Source organism: Girardinichthys multiradiatus, chromosome 20 (genome assembly GCF_021462225.1).
Source record: "Girardinichthys multiradiatus isolate DD_20200921_A chromosome 20, DD_fGirMul_XY1, whole genome shotgun sequence".
Lineage (NCBI taxonomy): Eukaryota > Metazoa > Chordata > Actinopteri > Cyprinodontiformes > Goodeidae > Girardinichthys > Girardinichthys multiradiatus.
In genome coordinates, this window is record NC_061812.1 from 20,875,083 (window position 1) to 20,898,926 (window position 23,844).

The 23,844-nt window shown below is 37.5% G+C and overlaps 1 long non-coding RNA gene across 1 annotated transcript in view; it reads right to left on the reverse strand.

The window, feature by feature from the left end:
* Window positions 1–1,991: 1,991 nt before the first annotated feature.
* Window positions 1,992–23,844, reverse strand: part of LOC124856309 — a 36,245-nt gene continuing 14,392 nt past the window's right edge. Inside the window, exon 3 of the long non-coding RNA XR_007035302.1 lies at window positions 1,992–2,013. This is a non-coding gene — a long non-coding RNA (uncharacterized LOC124856309). The remainder of the gene's footprint in view (window positions 2,014–23,844) is intronic.

The following is a 23,844-nucleotide window of genomic DNA, read 5'->3' on the forward strand; positions in this document are numbered from 1 at the left end:
ACTTTAACTCTATAAAAAGAACACAGGGTTTTGTTTAAGTTGTAAAAGTAATTAAAAGAAGAGCAACAAGAATAACTGTACAAAGCACAGACACAGAGTCCAGTGAAGAAAAAAATCCTTTGTATTCTAAAGTTAAGCGGATATTAGTATGCTAACCATTCAGATGCTACTCCTAAATTAATTTACAGGATCTGTTTGGTCTTCCCCTCCCCCAATCACATCCTGCTTTAATGTGGTTATGGATGGACTAAATCTGGTTATTGACAGGCTTGACAAGGAAAACAAGAGTAGTAATTTACTCTGCAGAGTCTAAAATGAATAACAGACAAGAGTCGGACTAGTCAATGGGCTATGAGGACTGCAAGAAGTCACATGGCATGCTTTAAATTACAAATGGTCAGATATGTAATAATGTTCAGGGTCTGGGTGTCTGAGCTTTGACCTTTTATTCAGAGCTTCTGAGATTCAAAAAGAGGAACAGTCTTCAATTGTCTGGTGTTCAAAATGGGAATCTTTTTTTCTGATCAGTGGTAGCAGCATTCCCAAAGCACTAGCAGCTCGAGCAGAAAACGCTTTTTAGGATGGAAATTGTAATAAAGGAAACATTAGTTAGAAATGTCTACTTTCATTGTCTGTGAGGTGTTTACAAATTAAGTCAGGAGAAGCACAAAAGCTGTAAAAAGCATTTTTGAAGGCAACTGTATTTTCTATGGGAATATGTCAGCAAATAATGCTGGCTGCTAGAAGAGAGCCAGACATCATTACTTTCCTTTGCTGTTTCATACTTTTTTGTTTTTCGCTTATTTTGTACTCAACTTGTACAGGTATAAAATAGTCGCCAGCCATTGGACATTGTGGGGGCATCTTTTTTAATCAGCGAAACAAAACAATTACCCTCAACCAGTCTAACCAGTAGATACCAGGAAGTCTGAAAATCACAGCAAAAGTCCTCCATTTTATAATTTTGTCTGTTATGATATATACTGCATTTGGAAATGCTTGCAGTCATTTGCAAACCCATGAGTTAAGGTAAGTTTTACATTCTCAAGGGCATTGGTTACTAACCTCTTTTTCTGAGAGCCCTCCTTCTTGCACCAACAAAAAATCTACCCTCCCCATAATCATAACAGTCCCGTACCCACTTGTGCATACACGCAGACTTGCACACACACATAAATAGGTTGGCATACATGCTTGTTCACATACGGTTGTGAACTTCAAAAAACAAAAGTTTGTTAATTAACAATTTATAATTTTTTTATTTGCTAAGCAATACCTTTTTCTTCAGACATAACATGCAAAACTTGTTTAATTGAAAGTATAAATGTTTGTATAATCAACCAATAGTTGGGGTCACTCGTACTAGAGAATTCAAACACAGACTGATGTTTAAAGTAACCATGCCACATGTGCTAAGGATCCACTCTAAGATGCTACAGACAGTTTAAATTGTCAACTTCTAATAAACAGTTTTTATTTTAAATTAATACAATCCTGTTTTCAATTTTAAGCTAATGCTTTCATGCACACAGGGTGACAGTGCCTCTGTTCTTTATATAAATACAAAGTAAATGACCTCTCGCAGCTGCAATGCTGGAAAGAAATATTTTGAAAGACGCTTAATTATATTGCCTTAAAAGAAAATCCGAATCAGCAAAAACTAAAAAAGCACTGGGAGGTCAAAGCCTTACTAAAACCCGGGCACTAGTGCATCCCTCTGTAAAAAAACAAAAAACAAATTCAGTTAAAAATTTGCTAGAAAATTACAAATTGACAAAACTGTGCATAGGTTTGCAACGTAATTTGTAAATAAAACATAAGTTGCACAAGAAGGAAGAAAACCTAAAGAGCACATTCAAGTTCCTCTTGATTCAGAGCAGTGTGGCCAAGTTGTGTGGCCATGTCTGACAATCACTGATAATGAAAGTGACTCACAAGAACAGCTAGAAGAAACCTTCCTTAACCAGAAGGAAGGTCACACCCTGAGTAGAAGGAAAACCTCAAGTTCTCCACCTGCAAGTAAAAGATTGAAATATAGCAACGTGAATCGTCAAAGAAAAAAAAAAAACCCTCCCAGTTGCTTATGTGCTGAGCCACTTCAGACACCAACAGGCTGTTGTCACAGTTGAGCTTTCTGACATGTAAGTAGTAAAAAAATTGAAAGGGATATGGCTGTCACTCTTGGGAGTTTTCACAAGCCCCTTCTAAAAACTTACTAATATATTGGTATTCACTCACAGAAGCACGCTTGTTAAGTTTCTGCACAGCACACTGTGGTGATGTGATGACATCAGGATTTAAAAATTCAGCCATATGAATAAGAAGATTACTTGCTGAAGTTGGGATTTTGAGAGTGTTCGCATGAGAGATTCCAGGAAACGTTGCCTAAAGTAATCCAGAAATGCTTTTTATAGTTTCATCACTCATCAGGCTGTACTGCAGCTGTTTGCTTTGCTATTGCTGTTGCTTCACATTTATATAAAACAATATGTGGTCACCAATGACTGAATTAAACTGTTAAACAATGATATATGTAGATAATAAAGAAACAGTTTCCTACATTTATTTAGCAGCACCTTAGATTTATATTTCTGAGGTCCAACAATAAAGAACCAGCAATGAGATTAGGCATTACCATTGTATTTACATCACATACCTGCACAGATTCATATGCATCCTTATTGAAATATGTGGGGTTTGTTGAAGGATAGACTGCAAGAGATTTACAGAGCTAGTAGGTCTAAAAAGCAGAAATGCACAGTGCTGCAGAATGGTCACATTTCAGATTGTGAAACACATTTTAATATCAGACAAATAATTTCACAGCAAATACAAAATGCAGTTTTGAAATGCTAGTTTTATTTACTGGTGGAGAAAAATCATCCAAACTAATCTGGCCCTATGTGAAAAGTCCTTGAACCTAAAATGTCAGAACTGCTGTTAAGACAGAGCAGAATTCATGAATCATGACGCTACCGCCACCATATTTGACTGTTGGCATGATATACCACTGAAATTCTGTTACTTTTACACCAGATGTAATGGGTCGCACACCTTCCAAAAAGTTCTACTTTTGTCGGTCCAAAAGAATGTATTCGCAAAAGTCTCAAGGACAATCAGGATGTTTTTGCCAAATGTCAGAGGGTCTTTGTGTTCTTGGTCAGCAGTGGTTTTCACATGGGAACTTCCTCAATAATGCTATCTGTCTTACTGTTGAGTCATGAACATTGACTGAGGCAAGTAAGGCCTGCTGTGGTTTAGATGTTCTTTTGTGACCTACTGGATGAGTTGAGAAAGAACTGTTGGAGAAATGTTGGTAAGACGGCCACTCCTTAGAAGGTTTACCACTTTTCCATGTTTCCTTCATTTGTTGATAACAGTTCTAACTGTGGTCTTAGCGTTAAGATAGCAAATCATCATTTTGAAAACTGCATTATGAATTTACTCAGGCTATCTTTTTCTGATATCAAATGTTTTGATGGTCTCAAACATTTACAGTATGTGTGATAAAAAAAGAACAAAAGAAATGTTTGGGGTGGGGGATACTTTTTACAGCACTGTGCACATAAATATATTTGCAATGTTGTAAGCTAATTTTTCCAACAGATTATTCTGATGTTCTTTGGTGAATGCACTCTTGTTTTGTGTGCTGGAAGTAATTTTTAAAGCAATTCTATAATTAAGGATATGAAGGAGATAATTTTACTATTATGTGAAATATTTGATAGAACCCAAAGGTCAGTGCATTTATTTTTCTTTATGACAGAATCTCTTCTTTCTCCGCATCTCATATGGTCACAAAATGGGATCTGACTGCCAAATGCCAAACTTGGTTTTGTACTCATGTTTCTAATTTTATCTTGTCTGAAATGTATTAACTTGGATACAAGTGTGCAATTATTAAAATGCATCACACCCATAAGAAACTCTACCTTTAATTGACATGGATTACATTCTTGATCTCTAGTCTATATTCCAAGCAATCTTATTAGATCCTACTGGGATCTTGTGAAATATCTACTTAGCTGAGTCTGATGTAAAAAATAGTCCGAGATGATAAAGACAATTTATTTTTCTGAAAACCTTGCCCCATCACCAGTCAACCCTATCTTCTGACTCAATGATACCAGAGCTTAAAGGACAGAAGATGTCATCAAAGGATATTTCATATTTATCACCTGTGGACTTGTATTGCCACTCAAGGGTAAAAGAACAGAAACCAACAGGTTTCTGCTACAAGTCAGACACTCAGGTCACTGCAAACGAAACCTGACAAGCAGACTAATGGATGACACACTAAATTTACAAGTAAACATTTGTCACAACTTTAAAGGGAACCAACTTTAAGACAGTTTTAAGACTGCTGTTTTTCTTTAATGTCAGTTTTCCGTCCAGGAAATTAAGCTTCATCCTGACAAGCAAAGTAAAACGTTCAAAATAATTTAGCATTCTTAAAGTAAATAAACCTGGAAAATTATATCTAACAGCTTTCAGATTTTGTACCTATCCAACAGCCATTCTCCTGACACATAACTTGCTTTATTTTTTTAAACCTTAAAGCTGATAGATGATGGACAAAATGTTTAATGCACATTTTTAAATGAAAGAAACATAGGATATTTTCAAGGAAGTGTGGAATGTTTCTCCTAACACAATTAAGTTCAAAGGCAGGCTGATACATGCATGTAAAATGAATAATTCATGCATTCCATCACCAGAACATGTTTTTATCATGTGATCTCTACTTAGATTTTATTAACAATTTCAAGGTCATTTCACACTTATTGGCATCCCTGGTACAAATACACAAAAAAAAAAAACAAAAAAAACTTGAAATAAATAAATCTTTCACTGCAGTACTGCTATTTCAAATGGAAAACCTTAGAAAAAGTTAACCATTTTTTTAGTACATTTGTTCAGGGGTGGTAAAAAAAAAACTGGTCCACAGAAATGTAGATCCTCCATCATACATAATAACAGGAATAACATGATTTTTCACACATTTAACTCTTGTTTTCCAGACTTTCTTAGATAGTTTGTTACAGAAAAGCTCAATCTTAGTCTTAGCTGACTTCAGCACACTGTGACAACTAAAGTGCCAGGAGTGTTCAGGAAGCTCCATGCATGTGTGATGGGAAGAAAGAGGCTTTTACTTAGTTTGTCTCCCAAACAGCCAGTTGATATGTAGATTGCATCCAACAGTTTGTATTAGAGACAAGATGCCACTCTTTGCTGCAATTATCCAACAGTGAGATTTGGTGATTTGTTTCTTTGATCTCCCTGAGCATCTTCATCACTCTGGTAGCTGTCAACTTGGGGCTGTACCCTGACTAATGGCCAGTGGCTAAAAGAAATGGGCCTCTGTTTCACATCATATTTATACCCTAAGGGAAAAGCCATCAATGAATTACTAATTAAAAGTTGATAAACACTCTGATCAACTTAAATAATAAGTAAAAAATAAAAGAATTTCAGTTAAATGTATTTTTTAAATACAACTCAACCAAACAACTCCTTTAACTTTGACATTTTGATGTGTGTCGCTAAAATAACAATCCAGCACCCTGGATGAACAATCTTTGCAAGAAGTGACATGCTAAAACACATTTCCTTTGAACTCCAGGAGCTCGGTGAGATAAGGAGTACAGTATGATATCAGTCTGCCTCAAAGTATGTATACACTTTACTGCCAACAAAAAGTAATCTCCAAAAAAGGATTCATGCGTGTTATGGGTCAGCAAAAGAAGCCCTATACGGCCAAGAGAAATGCTCTGAAACAAACCAAAGCCTTGACATGACGTTAAGTAGCTGAATTTACAACCAGCTGGTAGGTTCAGCAACTGATGGGGGACCAATGTCAGGATCTGGTGTATATCAGTCTGCTTTCTCACAAGGTCCTAGTAATGACTAACAGACACAGAGGAAGACAGATAAAATTGTCCTTTATGTCCTAAACCGTCCTTAGATATACTGAACCTTACTAGCGGCATCCATCTGCACTACTGTGGCTTTTTTACTCTGTTCTTGGATACTTGGGTCAAACTTTGTATAAAATAGTACCTTTCTTGGTAACCCCGGAAGGTGACCCTTTCTTTGCATCTGCATGGAGATGAAGGAGGATTCACCACCCAGAAACTTCTAACACCCCTTTTTATGCTTCTGTAATCTAAGTCCCTTTCTTTGCAGCAGTTTGTCCATTGAGTTAAAGAAAAAGGGGGGTTTAGGTGCACTGAGCAGAAAATCCCACATACCTGCCCAGGGATCCATGGCATGTTGTCTGAATTCCCTAAATCTGCTCACGTTCATTTTTGCTTAAAACCGAGGTGTGGCCCCACCTTGCTGAAGCTTGTCTGCAGCCAAGCCTGCAAGGATGTGCCCCTATAAGTAATTAAATTCATTGAGACAGTCTGGAAAACCTTTGTGATGTCGTAATGGTTGACTACCATTTAAACTGAAATAATCAAACTTGAGCTCCTTTGATCATGTAATCTATGTCTTAGAAAGCTTACAGAGATGGTTCAGTGTGCTTAGAAATGCCAAAATGAGCTATTGGACGCATACTCAGGCTATTTTAATGACAATTTTAACATTTACATTAACAAACATCAAAACATTTGAACAAGTTTATAGTTTGGAGTTTCAACTTATTGTTAGAAAGAAAATTTGTGACAAGTGAGACCTAAGGTTGGCTCCACAGCTTTCAAAATAATCCAAAGATGTATGAAAAAACAGCTTAGTGTCAGCTTCTATTTTTGCTCTTAGCAGCCTGACGAAGTGTTTTTTTATTTACTAATGACACAAGGACTATCTGAAAGAGATTGCTAGATTTAGTTAAAATTTATCTTTAGTCTTCCTAAAAGCTTCATTCATGTTCACACACCTTCAATGTATTTAGCACAAAGCTTACTCCTGCAAGTGCTTCGGTCATCAGAGCCTGTATTTTATGACAAGAGATAACATCTCACACTGCATTAATAGTGTGTTTGATTTGTAGTCAGAGGTCCAACAAATCAAATAAGATGTTCACAAAAGTGAGGATTCTAAATTGGAAATTGGATGGCCTCTAAGGCACCTTGAGTTTAATATCTGATATGGCTGCCATGTATTTGAATTGTAGTGAATATGTTGCAGGAATTAATTACTTGACTTGTGTCTTATATAGTTCTGCAAAACCTCTATTTGTGAACATGTTCTTTCATAGTTTGGAGAGAAATACACTTTATTGGCTTGTATTGTAAATAGCGGTTAACAGCACAGTTAATAAATCCTACTGGTTTTCTCAAACCGGAATGTGAAGTCATTCCCGCTTTAGAGTACCAACTTCCAAGGCAAATTGAGCACAGAATAAGCTATTTTTTGTTTGTTTGTTTGTTTGTTTTACCACTGATGTTATGATTGGATCTTATACTCCGCATAATCTTGCACAAAATACCCAACTTGGTCCACATTCGTCTTGAACTGAAAGAAACTGCTAAATTATTATTGATATTATCAAAAGAGAGGTGCTTGACTGGTATTAATTCACCGTACATTTGTTAAATGTATGAGTATGCCCTACTTGACTGATAATCACTGACAATCATAATGTTGCTGTGGATTTATTGTGTTTGAAGTCTGAAGGCAACAGTGGAAATTCAACTTAAAATAAGCATTTTTAGCAGGAAAGTAGTTTAGACAATTGCTTTAATTAACTTTAGCGAAACAACATTCATAACAAAAACAAGCCCTGTTATTGGGACAAAAACAAATATCATTTGGTTGCCATTTTACAAAGGGGTTTATAGGTTTTAGCCTCAGGGATAACCTCAACCAAAACTGATGGGAGAGAAGGTAAGAATATATTAGAATAATGGGTCCACTGTAGCCAAATTATAGTTGTATAAAGTTTTTAAATTGCTATTGGTAAATTTAGTTGCTCGCCACCCTTAGAGTCCATAGAGAAAGGTTTGAGAGGAGCAATTTAGGTGTGTGAATCGGGGCTCGTTGAAACCATGCCTACTCAAGAGTACGCCTGTGACCAGTATCAAGTATACCAAGGCTTTAAAAAGTTTAGGTTAAAAAAACTAAATCTCCTACATAATGTTCCTCAAGCTGAACACTGCTAGTTACCAGGCTCAAAGAAGACTACTACACTTTCCTTTGCTTCAAAAAAAAAAAAAAAAAATTAGGCTGTTTGAAAAATTATCCAGTGGAGACAAACAGTGACAGTGATGGTGTGAAAACTAGAAGAGTGTCAGTTATCTGCCTTATTAGAGTAAAGCAGTTTAAAAACAAAAGTTGGCAGGCCACAAGAGGCATGACAGCCTGACAATTTAACCAACCAGCATCTTCATGTTATCCTTGTGTCACTAAATAAAAAGCAGAACAGCAAAAAAGTGTAAATATTATAAATAACAGTGAATATGACATTGTAATAGCAGTAGGAATCATTGTTGCTTTTCTGTTTAAATTGAAGTATTTATGTCATGATGTACAAACTGTATTTTATATTTTTGTCTAAATACAATAATACTATAAAACTGTAAAATCTTTATCACATTGTGAGATTCTCATAGCGGCCTGAACTCAAGAGTTTAAAAGTTGTATGTCGAGAACAACCTTGACTTATTGAGCCACAGATTAGTTGGATCAAATCTCTGGAGGATGCAACAGTCATACAGAGTAGTTTGGAGAGTGATACTTTTTGATGGGTCAGTGTTTTGTTCTGTGGATTTAAAACTTCTCTGTGTTATTAGAGATAAACAAAATGATGAATATTAAATCTCTAAGACCGGCATATCTTTATTTGAACACAGGAAGTAGAGGTCACTGCAGATATCAGAGGCTGAACAGCAGTGGGAAGCCTCATCAGCTCAGCCCGTCATGGTGTTTGTCTTTTATATTTGCCTCAGTTCAGCACCTAATAATCAACCTCTTTGCACCAAATGTAGTTAAGACTATTGACTCAGAACACATGTCACTGGAACTGATTACTGCTTACCTGCGCCTGTCAAGGACAAATAATTGGCCCTGCATAACGTCTTATCTCCAAGCTTCCGGGGGCTGTCAGTCAGAAGCTCTTCACACTCGCCTGCCACTGATACTGTGTGTATATATGTGTTTGTGTGTCTGTGTGTGCTCAGTCGAATTAAAGCAGAGCTCCCAGATCCTCACATCAAATCAGGTGACACAGGTCCTCACTTCGCATGAATCAAAAGCAAAGAGAGAATGATTTAAGTAGCACCTTCTCATCTTGAGTGGAAATGAGAGATTACACCAAATCTATTTCTGCTGTCTCACATGACGGAGGAGGTTAATTAAAGCACAAGGGGGAAGATCTCTGGTTCAAAGATGACAGCAAAGGTCATATAGTATCATTGCTATGCCTCTGATTCTCCAATAATTTAATGTTTTAAAATACCTGTACAAAATAAAGTTATTAAAAAGATAAATAATAAGACATGCACAGAGGATACATTTGTCTTGGCCCATAATGCAATTTTACTTTTCACTTTTTTCACTAAGTTGGATATAACCTAATATGTAAACAGAAAGAGGCATGGATGAGATGCAGGCGATAGGAGGGGCTTTTCCCTATGAATGCACGGTCGCAGACAGCGGCCCTTAACTGCTTTGTGGGGCTGTAGGTGAAAGGTTAAAGGACACAAAGGGTCTGAGGTGAAAGCTCATCATGGCTTCTCTACTCTCGATTGAGCTGGGTGGTCATGATGATACTGGAGTGTAATGCTTGAGGAAAGAATGGAGAGAGGAGAAAACAGTGACAAGGATGTTTTATTTTAAGGTTGTTTTGATTTCTGAATAATAATTCTTAGAAACGCACCAATGAGGCTTTTCTATTTGATGCCGATTTCCAATTTTCTTTGGAAAGGGGCATCAGGAAGACTTTGTAAAATTTCTTTGCCTGTCATCCTTGTTCAGATTTTGATCGATTTAGAATATTTTCTGAGGATTATAACAAAGGAGAAAAATGTGCATTAGGTTCTTTGACATTGCAAGATCACCCCAAAGAATTACAAGATTCTCAACATTTATTTAAAAAAGCACCTGTCAGAGTGGATCATGGGAAAACGATTCCAATGCTTGGCTGATTCATTGGTGCAGATATCCCTTTTTCAAGCATTTGGTTTGAATAACAATGAATATGACACTAGGTTAACTATGTCCAGAGAGGCAATTTTCCCTTGAATCTGACAAGCTACTGACTAAAAGTTTGCTTAACACTAAAACAGATCAATTAAAGATGAACCAAGAAATTGGCTGCTGACTCCAAATCAGGCGATTTTCAGCTAGATCATTCCCTGACCTGTGATTAGCAGTTCTGAAAACTAAAAATCAGTTGTTGTTGTTTTTTTTTCAAATTACCGAATGCTGAATGTTTAAATTGTTTGACGTTGTATAAACAACAATACTCTCCAATGTTGAAGTTCTTACGTTTGACAAAAGACTCAAAGTTAGCCACTGTTTCCATCAGGGAGATTAAAAAAATTAATATGGAGGAAGAATAGAGATGCAAAGGTTTTAGAAAAAAAACAGTATTTTCTACATGTCGAGACAAAACATGTTCGGAGTTCATTCAGGCTGCGAGAGCGAGAGAGAGAAAGGCTTCCAGCAAATAACAGGATGAGTGATTTCAGTACAGAAAAGGTGCTTGTTTTTATTTTTGTGCGTGGCGTTATGAAACATGCTGGATTTGGAACAGATCAGAATTAAGGTAAAGATCTATATTCTATTGGGAACAGGCTGTGATTTTAGTAATGTCATGCTAATATAAGACATCCTAACAACAGTTTAAAATATCAGCTCTCGTTGCGTCCCCTTTAGAATATTAGTAAAGCTCTATTTTACAGTGACTGCCTCTGCTCCTGTTTCAAAATTTAGTTGCTCATGAGAGGTCAGACATAATTATTGTTGTTGAAGAGAAATTGGTTTTAGCAGGTCAAAACTTACAAGTCAATCAGACACAAAACTCAATTTATGCATTTCCAGGATTAATTAGTACGCACTAAAGAAAACAGTTTAGTGCCTCATTTATATATAGAACTCTGAGAAGAATATCTTCCAGAAGGACATCTAAATCTTCTTGCCACAAAAAACAGCTTAAAATTCTTTTTCACTGCATTTTCCAGATTTTCTCCTTTTTGACAGTGCTATTTTCCAAAGAACATTATATTCTGGGTTGTTTGTTTTCATGTTTTGGTTACAGCTTTATTCCCAGCAGCTCTCCTGATCTGCGGTTGGCTGTTGTGTTCACAAATGTTTACAAGTGCGAGTAAAGGTGGGCCGTCGGTTGTGCCGATATTGCAAGTTGAGCTGTAATGAGGATGATGAAGCCCTGTTTGTTGTTGTAGCTCAGCCGTCGCTTGCAGCAGGTCGGTTAGGGCAGTGGCAGCGGTCAGTGCTGACAACACAGGTTAGAAGGATTATGGAAAAGGCTGAATAATGAGATGGGGCGGCATGAATGAGTGAAAAATCCTCCTCTCCCCGGCTGACCTCTGACCTGGCACTTAGAGCAAATACTCTCTCTGTGTCAGCTGCACCAACACAGAGCCAGATGTAGACTGTTTTCTCAAAATAATCTCCTTATTCCTATTTATAGATTTCTGCAGACTCCTGGTTTGATTAGAAACAGTCAAATCGTTGATTGGCCTGTCCCCTTCCTCTTGATTTGAGGTGAATCCGATCTGAACAAAAGCCCAATTTGCAAAACATTTTTGCCTCCCCTTGACTCAAGGTCATAACCAGAGTGCTGCTTGCTGGGGGCAATAAGCGGGCAATAAGTGAGGGTAATTAGAAGGTAAATTTAGAGAGACCATTAGCAGCAAGTGTTGACTCAGAGTCTATTGGGGACAGCGGGCACCTCCATCCTCACTGGGTGTTCCACTCTGCAGACCGACTTTGACAATCTACTCTATACCCTGTGGTCATTTTTCACCCGCAACAGCAAATGTTGTGGTAGAGAAGTGAGAATGGAGGAAGGAGTCCCGAGGGTAGAGGAGCCTGACAGCGAACCTAAGAACTTTCATTTATCAAATCAGGCAGGAGAGAGAGAGCTATGGAAATTCTGAGTCTAACTTTAAGAAAGCAGCCAAGATGTAGAGACAGAAGGGTGAAATCCCCCTTTACTGCTGCTGGAAGTAACAAAGCTCACAAAGGCACACAGAGACTCCTAAGTAGTAATCATGACTCAGAAAGAGGACACAAAACACCCCTGATTGTCTGCCCAAATACACAAAAACCCTGATTAGGATCTCAGCTGCCAGCTGAGGTAATATAATGAGATAAATGATTCTAAAAAGTTGAGCTTAGTCTTATAAATTAAAGGAAACAAAATAATCAAATTAATTACCAAGTAATTAATAGAACAGAAGCATAGCGTATGCATTTGTAAGGAGTTTTGTCCATCTTTTCGGTTCAAAATATTAAAGTTTTGAAACTGAAACCTGTGGATATAAGTTTGTGATTCTCAGGGAAATATTTTCCCAGATGGAGAGGAGACAAACAACGCATGAGCTTGGTGGGAGGGCAGACTGTCCTCCAAAGGAAAACAACAGCAGTGGTTGTTTCAGCTAATTCCCTTAAAAGTTTCACATCTTAGTGCCATAAACGTCGAGCAGCTTGAAGACTTGCATCCCTTAGGAGTAACAAAAAACTGGTGTGACATTGTTCAAATGTCACACCAAGGCAAGGGAGGTGAGGGTGGTCAGGAGGTCAGAAGAGGCCGATGTTCATTCCTAACATTATTTCTTACCAGGGAAATTTATTTTTCAGCATCCAAGACTTTTTAGAGGTAGAATAGCCCAGTTGGGAGTTATAAAATCTTAAATTTGAACATTTTCTGAGATGCACACAATATGACCTTTAGGATATACAAGACCAGCAGATTTTTGGGAAAGCTTACTTTATCACCCTGGAACATAGAACCATAAAGGAGGCAAGACTGATTGATAGGAGGGGCAAAACTATACATTGAGCTCATAGGACGACACGTGAAGAAAAATTTAGCAATGTTTGTTAGAAAACTAGTACCCCCTTACTCTATCAAATTTGTAGGTAAGATACACTGCCTTAGGTAAGTAATGCTAGACTGTCTTCTTAAAATGCCTTTAACATTGTAATTTGATTGCCAAATTAGCCAGGCTACCACAGATGTTGTGGACAGATTCTGCAGATTCTGATAAAAATTCACTCACCTCAGGATGCTGGATGTTTCCAACAAAAAGTGAAACTTATAGCGTGAATTACTTTCTGGTTAGTTTGGCTCATAATTATCTCATAGATTAGGGGCACTCAGAGCACTGTAATTTATTTTCTAGACATTCAGTTGATTGTTAAATTAAAAAAAAAGACATCACAGCAAAAGTAACATACCCATGGCACTGTAACACTGAAATTCACACCCTTGATCCCAATACACATGTACTATTAAAACTAGGAACTGCAGCAGCAACAGCTCAAGAATCATGATTATTTTATTTTACAGATAAAAGTAGGGTTTCATAAATCAACAAATTATGTTTTAAAGAACATGTAGTAAGTGTTGAATGATTCAGACCAGGTTAGATTTGTCCATAGATCACACATATGTTCTTATCGAATTGTAAGGTGGCCCTACTGCCAAAAAAAACCTGTCTGAACTAATTGAAAACTGTGAAATAGCCTTTAGCTAACATAGAAACACCAAAGCAGTTGTTCAGCGTTGTCAGCAGCTGACAGTTAGCCAGTCACAGTATTTTTGCTGTTCTTCCAAGTCATTTGTTTCTTGTCTGTCAGTTTCTTTTTTCTACCAGGTACCCAAAATGCTGCCTAAAAAATAAATTACAAGTGTTGGAGGCTGCTTCAAGGCATGGACTTGAGCCGGAAAAGGGTAGAGTGCCTCCTCCGGGTCAGGGTGGAGGTCCCGCCTCAAGTGGAGGAGTTCAAGTATCTTGGGGGTCTTGTTCACAAATGAGGGAAAAATGGAACGGGAGATCGATAGACGGATCGTTGCTGCATCAGCAGTGATGTGGGCGCTTTACCGGTCTGTCGTGGGGAAGAGAGAGCTGAGTCAAAAAGCGAAGCTGTCAATTTACCGGTCGATCTACGTTCCTACCCTCATCCCATATGAGCTTTGGGTCATGACCGAAAGAACGAGATCACGGATATAAGTGGCCGAAATAAGTTTCCTCTGCAGGGTGTCTGGGCTCTCCCTTAGAGATAGGGTGAGACGCTCGGTCATCCGGGAGGGATTCAGACTAGAGCGCTGCTTCTCCACGTCGCGAGGAGCCAGTTGAGGTGGCTCGGGCATTGGTTAGGATGCCTCCTGGACGCCTCCCTGCTGAGGTGTTCCGGTCACGTCCCACTGGGAGGAGGCCCAGGAGAAGACCCAGGACACGCTGGAGGGACTATGTTTCTCGGCTGGCCTGGGGACGCCTTGGGATTCCCCGGACGAGCTGGTCCACGTGGCTGAGGAGAGGGAAATCTGGGTCTCTCTGCTTAGGCTGCTGCCCCCGCGACCCGACCCCGGATAAGCGGAAGACAATGAATGGATGCATGGATGGATGGATGTTGGAGGCAGTATTATGCTGCAGTATTATGCTGCAAATCTGATCAGCGTTTTTTATTAGTTGACTCTGTCAGTACAACACGGACAACACAAGAAGTAATGCCTTTCTTACTTTAAAATAAGTCTCAAACATAGATACTGGATGTCAAGCTCAAACCACTCATCTTCATTTCCAGGGCTTTTATTAATGGCTTGCAACTTACTTCACCAGAAAAAGTCCCAAAGTCCAATGTCAATTACTGGACATCACTTTGTGAGACTGACTTTACTATGAAGAGATATTCTGTGGCGTTTCAACATCACTAGATCTTATTATACACTGAGTAGATAGATCATGACTTATTAATTTTTTGTTTTCGACTCCTTTGTGGGCACTACTAGATCGTTTTTGCTTTAAATTACACTTAGCTTTTAGTGAAGTTATGGAATTTAGACAAAGGTTCAGGGTAATTATTTACCTACAACTATAGCCTTTTCTGAGCCCTGGAAATTTCTGTCCAACCAACATAGTAAAATTGGATATTGTTCAGTTTGGAGGGTTTCATTCTTGGATCACATTGTAGACCATATTCTTCTTTTTTACAGAGAAAAAGACAAATGTGGTGAGACTTGGGGTAAATTAAAGTAAGGACAAATAAGATCCTCCAAGCATGACAGATGTAGATACATTTGAAAATAAACTCAGGTTTTACTGCATCAAAGCCAGAACATTATCTTCCTTTAAATCATTTTAATGAGCAATTAATTTAAATGATTTTAAAGCGATGGCCAAAGTTAGATATCTAAAAAAAATGGTTCCTCTTCTTTACAGCATAAAACTAGATTATCTCCCAGTGAGGAGTGATGAGGAAACAAATCTTAGTTACAATCGCTCTGTCCTGCAGTTTGAGCATTTCCAGCAGAAATGAATACCACGTGGGAATTCCTCAAAGATATCGTCAGGCACGAACGTCTGCCTAAATTTACAGCATCTACATCTATCTGAAATCATACCTTTATAATTCTATTTTTCCTTATCTACAGCCTTCCTCTGACACCTTTTCTTTTCTTTGGCTTGTCTGGTCCTGCCAGCATCCACCAGTTGCTGTCTGCATACCAGTTCATTGAGATAACAAATGCCCCTTTTTCAGTTGATTTCTTCGCTCTTTTCTTTGGCACTGGGCATGCTACAGGTGGAAGAAGTAGAGGAGATATGGAAAATCAACTGCACTGGTGATGGATTTTGCTTTTGTTATCAGATTAATACTTCACCACCAGAAAGCATTTAACTCTTGCTTGAATTAAGTAAGGTTGCCAAGCATCACATCTCATCGGGAAATGCTTTATGCAAATGTTCTGCACTTTGAGAGACCTTTAAAAAGTTTTAATTCAGGAATAGCTACATTTTTCAGTCGTTTTTGACAAGCTACAGGCTTTCTATCTGCAGCCATTGTTTAACTTTGTTGTCCAGCTTAGAGTTATTATTTAAAAAAGCTTTACAAACCCCGGCTTGTACAGTGTGGGTATTGGGATCAACGGTGTAAAATTTACAGTGTACCCCCTTCTTTTCCCCCCATACTTAAAGGCAGCCCTTCCATCTAGGGCTGAAAGGTCAATGCTCAACATGCAGTGTATGGGTGCCCCAAGAGGTCAATCAAATAATAGTTGAATTAATCAGCAAATGGTTCATGCCATCCTGTCGCTGGAGTCACTCAGAGCATTCGGGATCAGTGCAGACGGAGTGTCTGCATAACATAGAGTGGCATCAAGTTATGTTATAATGATAGAAGTGACATCTTAGTAGAGGTCGCGTAAATTTTACACCAGTTGAAAACATGCAGAATATATTGCATCTCTAATTTGTAGCACTCATGCTACAGAATTTGTTTAATGCCCCAAAATGCTCGAGATCACATTATGTACCATATATTTCAATACCAGGTGCATAGAAATGGAAAGCTGAAGGGTTATTTTACTTAAAGCTAGGGCAATAATGTAAAAGAAATATCATCACGATTAGTTAGGCCGACACTGTAATCAGGGGTATTTAAAGGTTTTCCCATTTGAATTTGGACACAAGTTGCATTTATTGCACTTAAAATAAAAAAGGAGAATGTTGTCAAAATGATTGCAATAGTACGTTTTTGTCAGTATGACTGCTTGTGTGATTGTTTGGAGCCTAAATTAAAATTGCAATATAAATTAGATTGACTGCACAGTCCGACTTAAATCTATACATCTTATAACCCAGTAGAATTGCAAGGCTTTCCTGAAAGTTTCTTCAAAGTTTATACCATTGTAAAAACATTTAAAGTTAAAATATGCATTAAAGTCTATGGATATAGTTGCCCCTCACTTTTTTTTTAAGTGTACATGTGAACTTGGGCAGCAATTGAACTGCTTAGTTAGGGATCGGTTTTGCTGCGAAATTTGCCACACGCTGCCACAAGTTGCCACACAGACCTCAGCAGGAATACAGAGCAGCTAGTTAAGCTCCAGAGTCATCACCATTTCTGAGTTTATCGTTTTACAAAACCCTAATGAATGTGTGTCAAAAGCCTATCTGCCTCTCTTCGGTTGACATAATACTGCATACCCTGCTGATGCATGCACCCACTTGACCTCATGTCAGCGCTACACAATGGCAGGGTCACCCCTCCAACCAGGTACATGTCAACACGGACCCCCAGATGAACCTTGTGCACTAATTCCAAATGACAGGCAGGGGACAACCAGATAATACTGCACAATGGTGTGTCTAGTTGTTGCACAGTATGGTGATGTCCATGGGCAAGGCATTTGTGTTAAGACCTAATGTGAGAACGTCAGTGTCTTTTCAAGCCCTGAACTCTTGATTCACAGTTCTAAAATCTGAAACTATTTGTTTTTATTTTGTAGTTTAGGTTTAAGGTAAGGTAAGGTAAGTTTATTTATATAGCGCTTTTCGGTAACAAGACACTCACTTTAGGTGTCAACCAACTTGAAATACCCTCTTGGTTTGACTTTTGAAACTGATGCAGGCATGTTGCTGGCTCCCAAATTATGAGATCTTGTGACATGAACTTTGCTGTCCTGCAAAAGCAGAATTATGTTTTTTTCTGTAAAACTTTTAAAAAGTTGTTGACTTTTTGCAGTTACTTAAATTAATCTCTAATGTCTATTAAATCAATCTGTTAGGACTTGGATATATACGTTAAAGCCAGAGGGCCAGTTTTATCAAGAAAACATGCTAAACTAAGATGATCAACATGCTTTATGTTAAACTCAGTACACGTCTGCACAGATGTCACATTATATTGAGAAATATTACAGAGATATTGATTAAAATATTAAGGTTTGCTCTAGCAGACATTGCTAATTGACACTTATCAGAAGGTCAACATTTGTCTCTTGAGACCTTCCTTGTCTGAAAAAGAAATCAATCATAAAACATTTCTCCAGGAATCCATTTAATCAGTGTCCCAACTGTGTATTGGCCAACTAATGGATCAATACAAAACAGACTTCCCTGGAGAATATTGAACGTAATTGCACTCAGAAAAGAAAAATGCTTTGAAATCTTTTAAGCAATGCAACAACAAACGTTGCAAAGAAAAAACAGCTATTCAGCCAAGTTTGTGAATCTTATTTAAGTTCTCAAACAAAAAATTGCCTGACAATTTTGAAAATACCTGAGTTATCATCACTTGGAGGTAAGGACCAGTATTTACTATAATGATACTTAGGCTTAAGTTATGATTTCAAAACCCCTAAAAGTTTTGGTTTAAAGTCTTTTTACTAAGATGCTAGACACAGTGCAGGAGTCACTAAAGTTTTTCAAGCTTCAATAATCATAGAGTAATGCTGCAATGCTGCTTCTCCATCAACTGTTGCTACAAACTGCTGATAAGCTGCAAAGAAAGCTCGCTTACAAGAAAGAAAACATTTGACAGTTTAAAATTGTGCAATCATGAAAAACACAGAAAGTCTTGGTGAGGAAACTAAAAGAGCGCCACACATTACTCTTCTTATGGTAACCCTGTGTTAAAATTAGAAATGGCAAGCTACAGCTATATCTCTGTTAAACAGCCAACTTCAGGATGGCTAACTGAGCAGATAGCCTGACTAATTTACCTGCTAGTAGTAAGTAACTTGTTAGGACAAAGCAGAATAATAATTCTGCTTTCAATCAATTAATAGCAATATGACCATAATAATCAATACGTTATATTAACTTAGCAGAAGTAGGAATAATTGTTTGTTTCTGTTTTAAATAAATCTAACTAGACCTAGTTATATATTTTTTGTTTTAAAGTTTTATGTATTTACTGTGATACCATGAAACTATGGTGTTTCATTCACGTTTATCATAGTGTGAGAATCTCCTATCGACTGATTCCTACTTGGAAGCATTCCAGGAAAAATATTCTTTGTGTCCTGGATAAGAGCCAAGTCTTACAAATGTGTTATGGTGTTATCTTGAGTTTCGTTTAAAGTGTTTGAGCTATCTTGTATCACCAGAAACTTTACCAAGAAGGGGGTCAAATGAACCAACGTGTCCTTCAATCTGTTCTCAGTCCAGCTGTCTACTCTTTAGATATTATTTGAAAGCAAAAATCAGTTTTATGGCCATCTGTGCAGACTCACGAAGAAGCAAACTTCATTCAGCTGATAGCATCTGTTGACAGCAAGTTTAACCTACCATTGTTTGTTCAGTGCTTTTGGAGAATATATAAGCATTAGCTGTATTCAATTTAGACTCACATCCACAAAATCATCTGTAAGCGAGATGATTTAATTTAGATATTAAATTTAGATAAAAAAGTGAATTGGAAACTTGTTTGAGAGCGGTGGGAAAAAAAGGAATCATCTGACTGACTGAAAGCTGTAAGTTAGAGTTTCTGCTACCTTACGCATCTGCTTTCTGCCTGTCTGTCTGCTTAGCATAAATAGGAAGTGTGGAATGATGACCCCAAGTCAAGGGCATTCATTTTGTTCGAAGTGCCTTGACGGACACAGTCATAGTGGGAATTAGGGGGAGTGGGGTAAGAAGAGAACAAACAGAAGAGCTGACGGGAGTGGATAAAATGCAGACATCGGGAAAGGAATTGAACATTGTTATGGAAATAGTTAGATGTGGTAACATCTGTAAACTTGCACAGTCATATTTTAGCAATCATAAAATGTCAAACTAGATTACATTTGAGGACATGCAGAATATGTACTTCTTGCTTAATCTGAAACTGGAAAGAAGACACATATCAAACAGTGCATGTTGTTTGTTAAAGTCTAATCTCCAAGCTATTTAGAAAAAAGCCATAAAGCATTAGTATTCTCTAAAAAAGCAGTATAAAAGTATGAGACAAGGAGAACAATGCCTTTCCTGAAATTTGCAAAACAGGATGTTTTTTCTTGCTTGAAGAAAGGAAACACAAAAGTTGCCTTCATGACAGAGATGTTTACAAGTCATTTTTGTCCCAAATCCTGACATTGACTTCCAACACAGTTAAATGACTGAAATTAACATTCTCTCCTCAGGTGTCTGCCACTTAGTTCACCTAAGGCACAGATTTACTGTAGATTATGAATAAAATTATTAACCTTAAGCCTAATTTAACACATGAACATTTAACATCTATTTTCAGAATATTCAATGGAACATGTAAAAAAACTTGTAAAAAAGAACTGTTATTAAATCCTATAAATTATTTTGAAAATGAATAACGTATATTTACTCAAGTAAAAAAACAAATGTTTATTTTTGTTCTAATAAAACCAGTAAAATCTGTGAATGATTAGAAGAAGCAAGTGTAATGACATTTGCTCAATAGCAAGAGAATAAATTTAAGATTGTCAGGTCCTTTTAATTGACACACTGTCAAGAAACATCTCAGAGAAGGCATATGCACTAGATGCAACGTTATGGTCATTTATAAACACTGCTGTAACTCACAGGCGACAACATTAAATAAACTGAACTGAAATGATCTAGAGTCAGTGGCTTCTGTCATACTTGATTATGTGACATCAAGTTTGCTCCTGTGTCCGATTTAAGTCAAAGTCTTAAGACTCTGTTTCAAGTAAAGTAATTACAAGCTGAAGACAACCATTTACATTCCAAAAGGTTAAAAATGTGCACTTGAAGCAAGAAAAATGCCTTTCAAGATAAAACCTGTTGGCAGCTGTTACTCCTTTAATGGATAATGTGAACTGTCTGACAAAGGTAGGTCCCACTCCCTGCAATTAAACCGAAGCTACCCCAAAGGTCAGACTGAATGACAGGCTGTACAAACCCATAGATTACTGTCTGCATATGTAATCCTTTGTCACAAAACTTTTTCACACTGATGCATTCCCTCATAACTTCTAAAACACCACAGCCCGTTAATTTGGTGTCTTTTGTGCTTGACAGGCAGCTGGGACATCCTACTCTGTGACCCCTTTGGCCTTTTTCTCACTCGGGACCATAAAGGTCAGTATGCTAAGGATGTCTATTGAGGAAAGGAGGTGAATAGCTGTTTGGTTTTGGTCATATTCATATTAATGTGCTTCTGAAATGAGATTCTGACACCGACGGGGGGAATTTTCAAAGCAGCAGTGGTGAAACTGTAATCTATCAGATGAACAAAATGAAACAAAAATAACACAAACCACATCAAGGCCTGTGGTCCTCAAACGCCCGTTATGTTGATTGTTGGACAGCAATTACTACCCTCCAAGCATAAAATGGGCACACTTGTTCAGATAACTGACTTTATCCATTAGGAAAACAAAGCCCTGCATGCAACGAGTAAGAGGGTGGCTTCAATTTCTCTGGCTTGTTGTTGTTGGCTTGTCTATTGATCTAGAAATGGAGGCATGTAATATTGTACCATATTTGAACCTCAAACATTACACTCAAAATTGGTAAGAGCATTAGCTGGCAGAAACTGCTTTGATTGTGGTGCAACAGTAAGAAACGTCAGAGGAAGGTCTGAGTCTTATCAGCCCGAATTTGGCAACAGCCACTGTCCATCCACTCTCCCACGTGGTGCTAAAGGAGGCCAGTGCTTTCACAGATTCAAGGAGACTAAGAGCCCTCTTATCTTCAGCTGTCGTACCTTGTTATAAATCAGTACTTAGCTATCCAGCCTGCACAGATAAGGAGCCCAAATGCAGATTGCTCCACACCACAAATGGAAAGAAGCTTTTGCTCCATGGGCGTCTTCTCTCACCGAGTACTCTCACATCCCTTTTCATATCTTTATCTGCGTTCATCCTTTTGAAATTCAGACGGTTTTTTTTGTCCTTTGAGTTTGTATGCAGGCTATCATTTGTTTTCTGTTGCTTTTCCAGCAGTCTGGTTATAAACATCTAACGTACGTGTGAAACAATTCCAACACTTTCAAAATAGAGCTAAAAGTGAAGAGAAGATTATGATGTTTTTAGGTATTGCAAAGCTAGCAAACACACATAAACATAAATATGAGAATGCAGGTACTGAATGATTCACGATACCAACAAGAGTTATGCCAGGTAAAAGGTTCTCAATGTCTACGTCATTCTTTTGCTGACTGATGATCTTTACAAATTAAAAATTAAAAATTAACATCTTAAACAATTTTCAGATAAGCGTATTGCAGAGGAAATTTTAATTACTTTTAATTGTTGCATATAAAAAAAAAAAAACATGCACCAGTTTACACAAGTGTGCAGAACCTTCATAGAGAAAACTTTCCTTTTAAGGAAGTATGTCATTGCAAAACTGAGAGAAGTGTTAGTGTAAACAATAGGCAATGAGGTAAAATGCAGGCCGCGAGCACAGGACTGTAAGTGTGAGATTCATCCCCTTAAAGTGCTTAAAGCCGGGTTCCCACTCTGCCAGTGCTGGTCCTCTTTGATAAAGTGTTTTGTTTTAAAAGAAGTTTAGGAGAATTATTTATGGGCTTGAAGCTCATGGTCGTTCAGAATGATACTCTCACTGACAACCACTTTAACGCTCTCATTACCAAAAAAAAAAAATCAATAAGTAAATACAATATGTTTGCAGAAATGTTGCCTCCATTTCATCATGCTCCTCTGCCTCTTTTCAAAGTCTGACTATAGGAATAAAACAAATTGTTAACACCTGCAATTTGCTTAACTGTAAAGGAATCATCTTTAACAGATAGTTGTGGGTGGCATATGCTCATTATTTCCTGCATGCAGAACTTCAGAGAATGTTAAAAGACTGAAAAAGAAATGCAAGGGAATTTTAAACCCTTTGTACATTTACAGATGAAACATTCAATCTCAAATTTATTAAATGTCTGTAAATGCCCATCTTATTTAATGAAAAATGATAGAAACATGAATATTTTAATTTAATTAGTGATGTTAATATATAAGGTCAGCAATTTTCTTGTTTTCTAAAACAAATTTGAAATTAAAAGACATTTTATTTAAGAATTATAATATTGATTAACAAAAGTTATAATAAAACAAAATAAAGCACCATTCTATTCCTGCAAACTGGTTCTAATGACATCCAGGAGGCAGTGTAGGCCTTGCAGCAAACCTCTGCTAAACAAATTTGTTTTAATGTTTTAGCAGGAGTAGAAACAATTGATGCTTTTCTCTTTTTAGATCATAATATTCATTTCAATTTAAATGGGGATGCACTGTAGAGCAGTGGTTAGCATTGTTCCCTTACAGCAGGAAGGTACAAAGGTTCCCAGGGAACCTGCAAAATGTTCTGGGAACATGCAAATTCTTTCTGCATGGAGTGTGCAAGCTCTTACAATCTGTTAAGAATACTAGCATATAGTCAGCCGGAGCGTGGATAAAGTTTTTCTTTTTTTTTTTTTTTTACTTGGTAAAATCATTACATACACATACTTTTTGTTGATAGATTTTACCATTTTGACCAACATATAGTGTTCATAATGCCAGACATCACCCAACCCTTCAGCTGAACATTAAATCAAATTGTGCTGGAGCTCAGGCTCAGATAAATGGAAATTTATCCAGATTTTTGGCGGCGTGAATAGATATAATGATTTGTGACTAATTGATCTTGCACAGTTGGTTTCATAGGACAGCATAATCAAGCCACAGCAGAGAAAAGGTAAACTTCACACTGTGCACAGATCCTGTTTGTTAATGACACAGGCTATAGACTAATGAATAGCAATAATCCTATTGTCCGCAAATGTGATTACGTTTAAACAAAGACTGTGTTTGAGTTGAAGATCCTCCAGTGCCAGAAAACATGCAACATTTCCTCTCAGCTACGTCAACCACATTAAATGTAGATTTGTCAGACGAGGAATAAAAAAGTTTGTCTGTGCGTGTCTGTGCCAGGAAATGCTGCTCAGAAAAAAGCT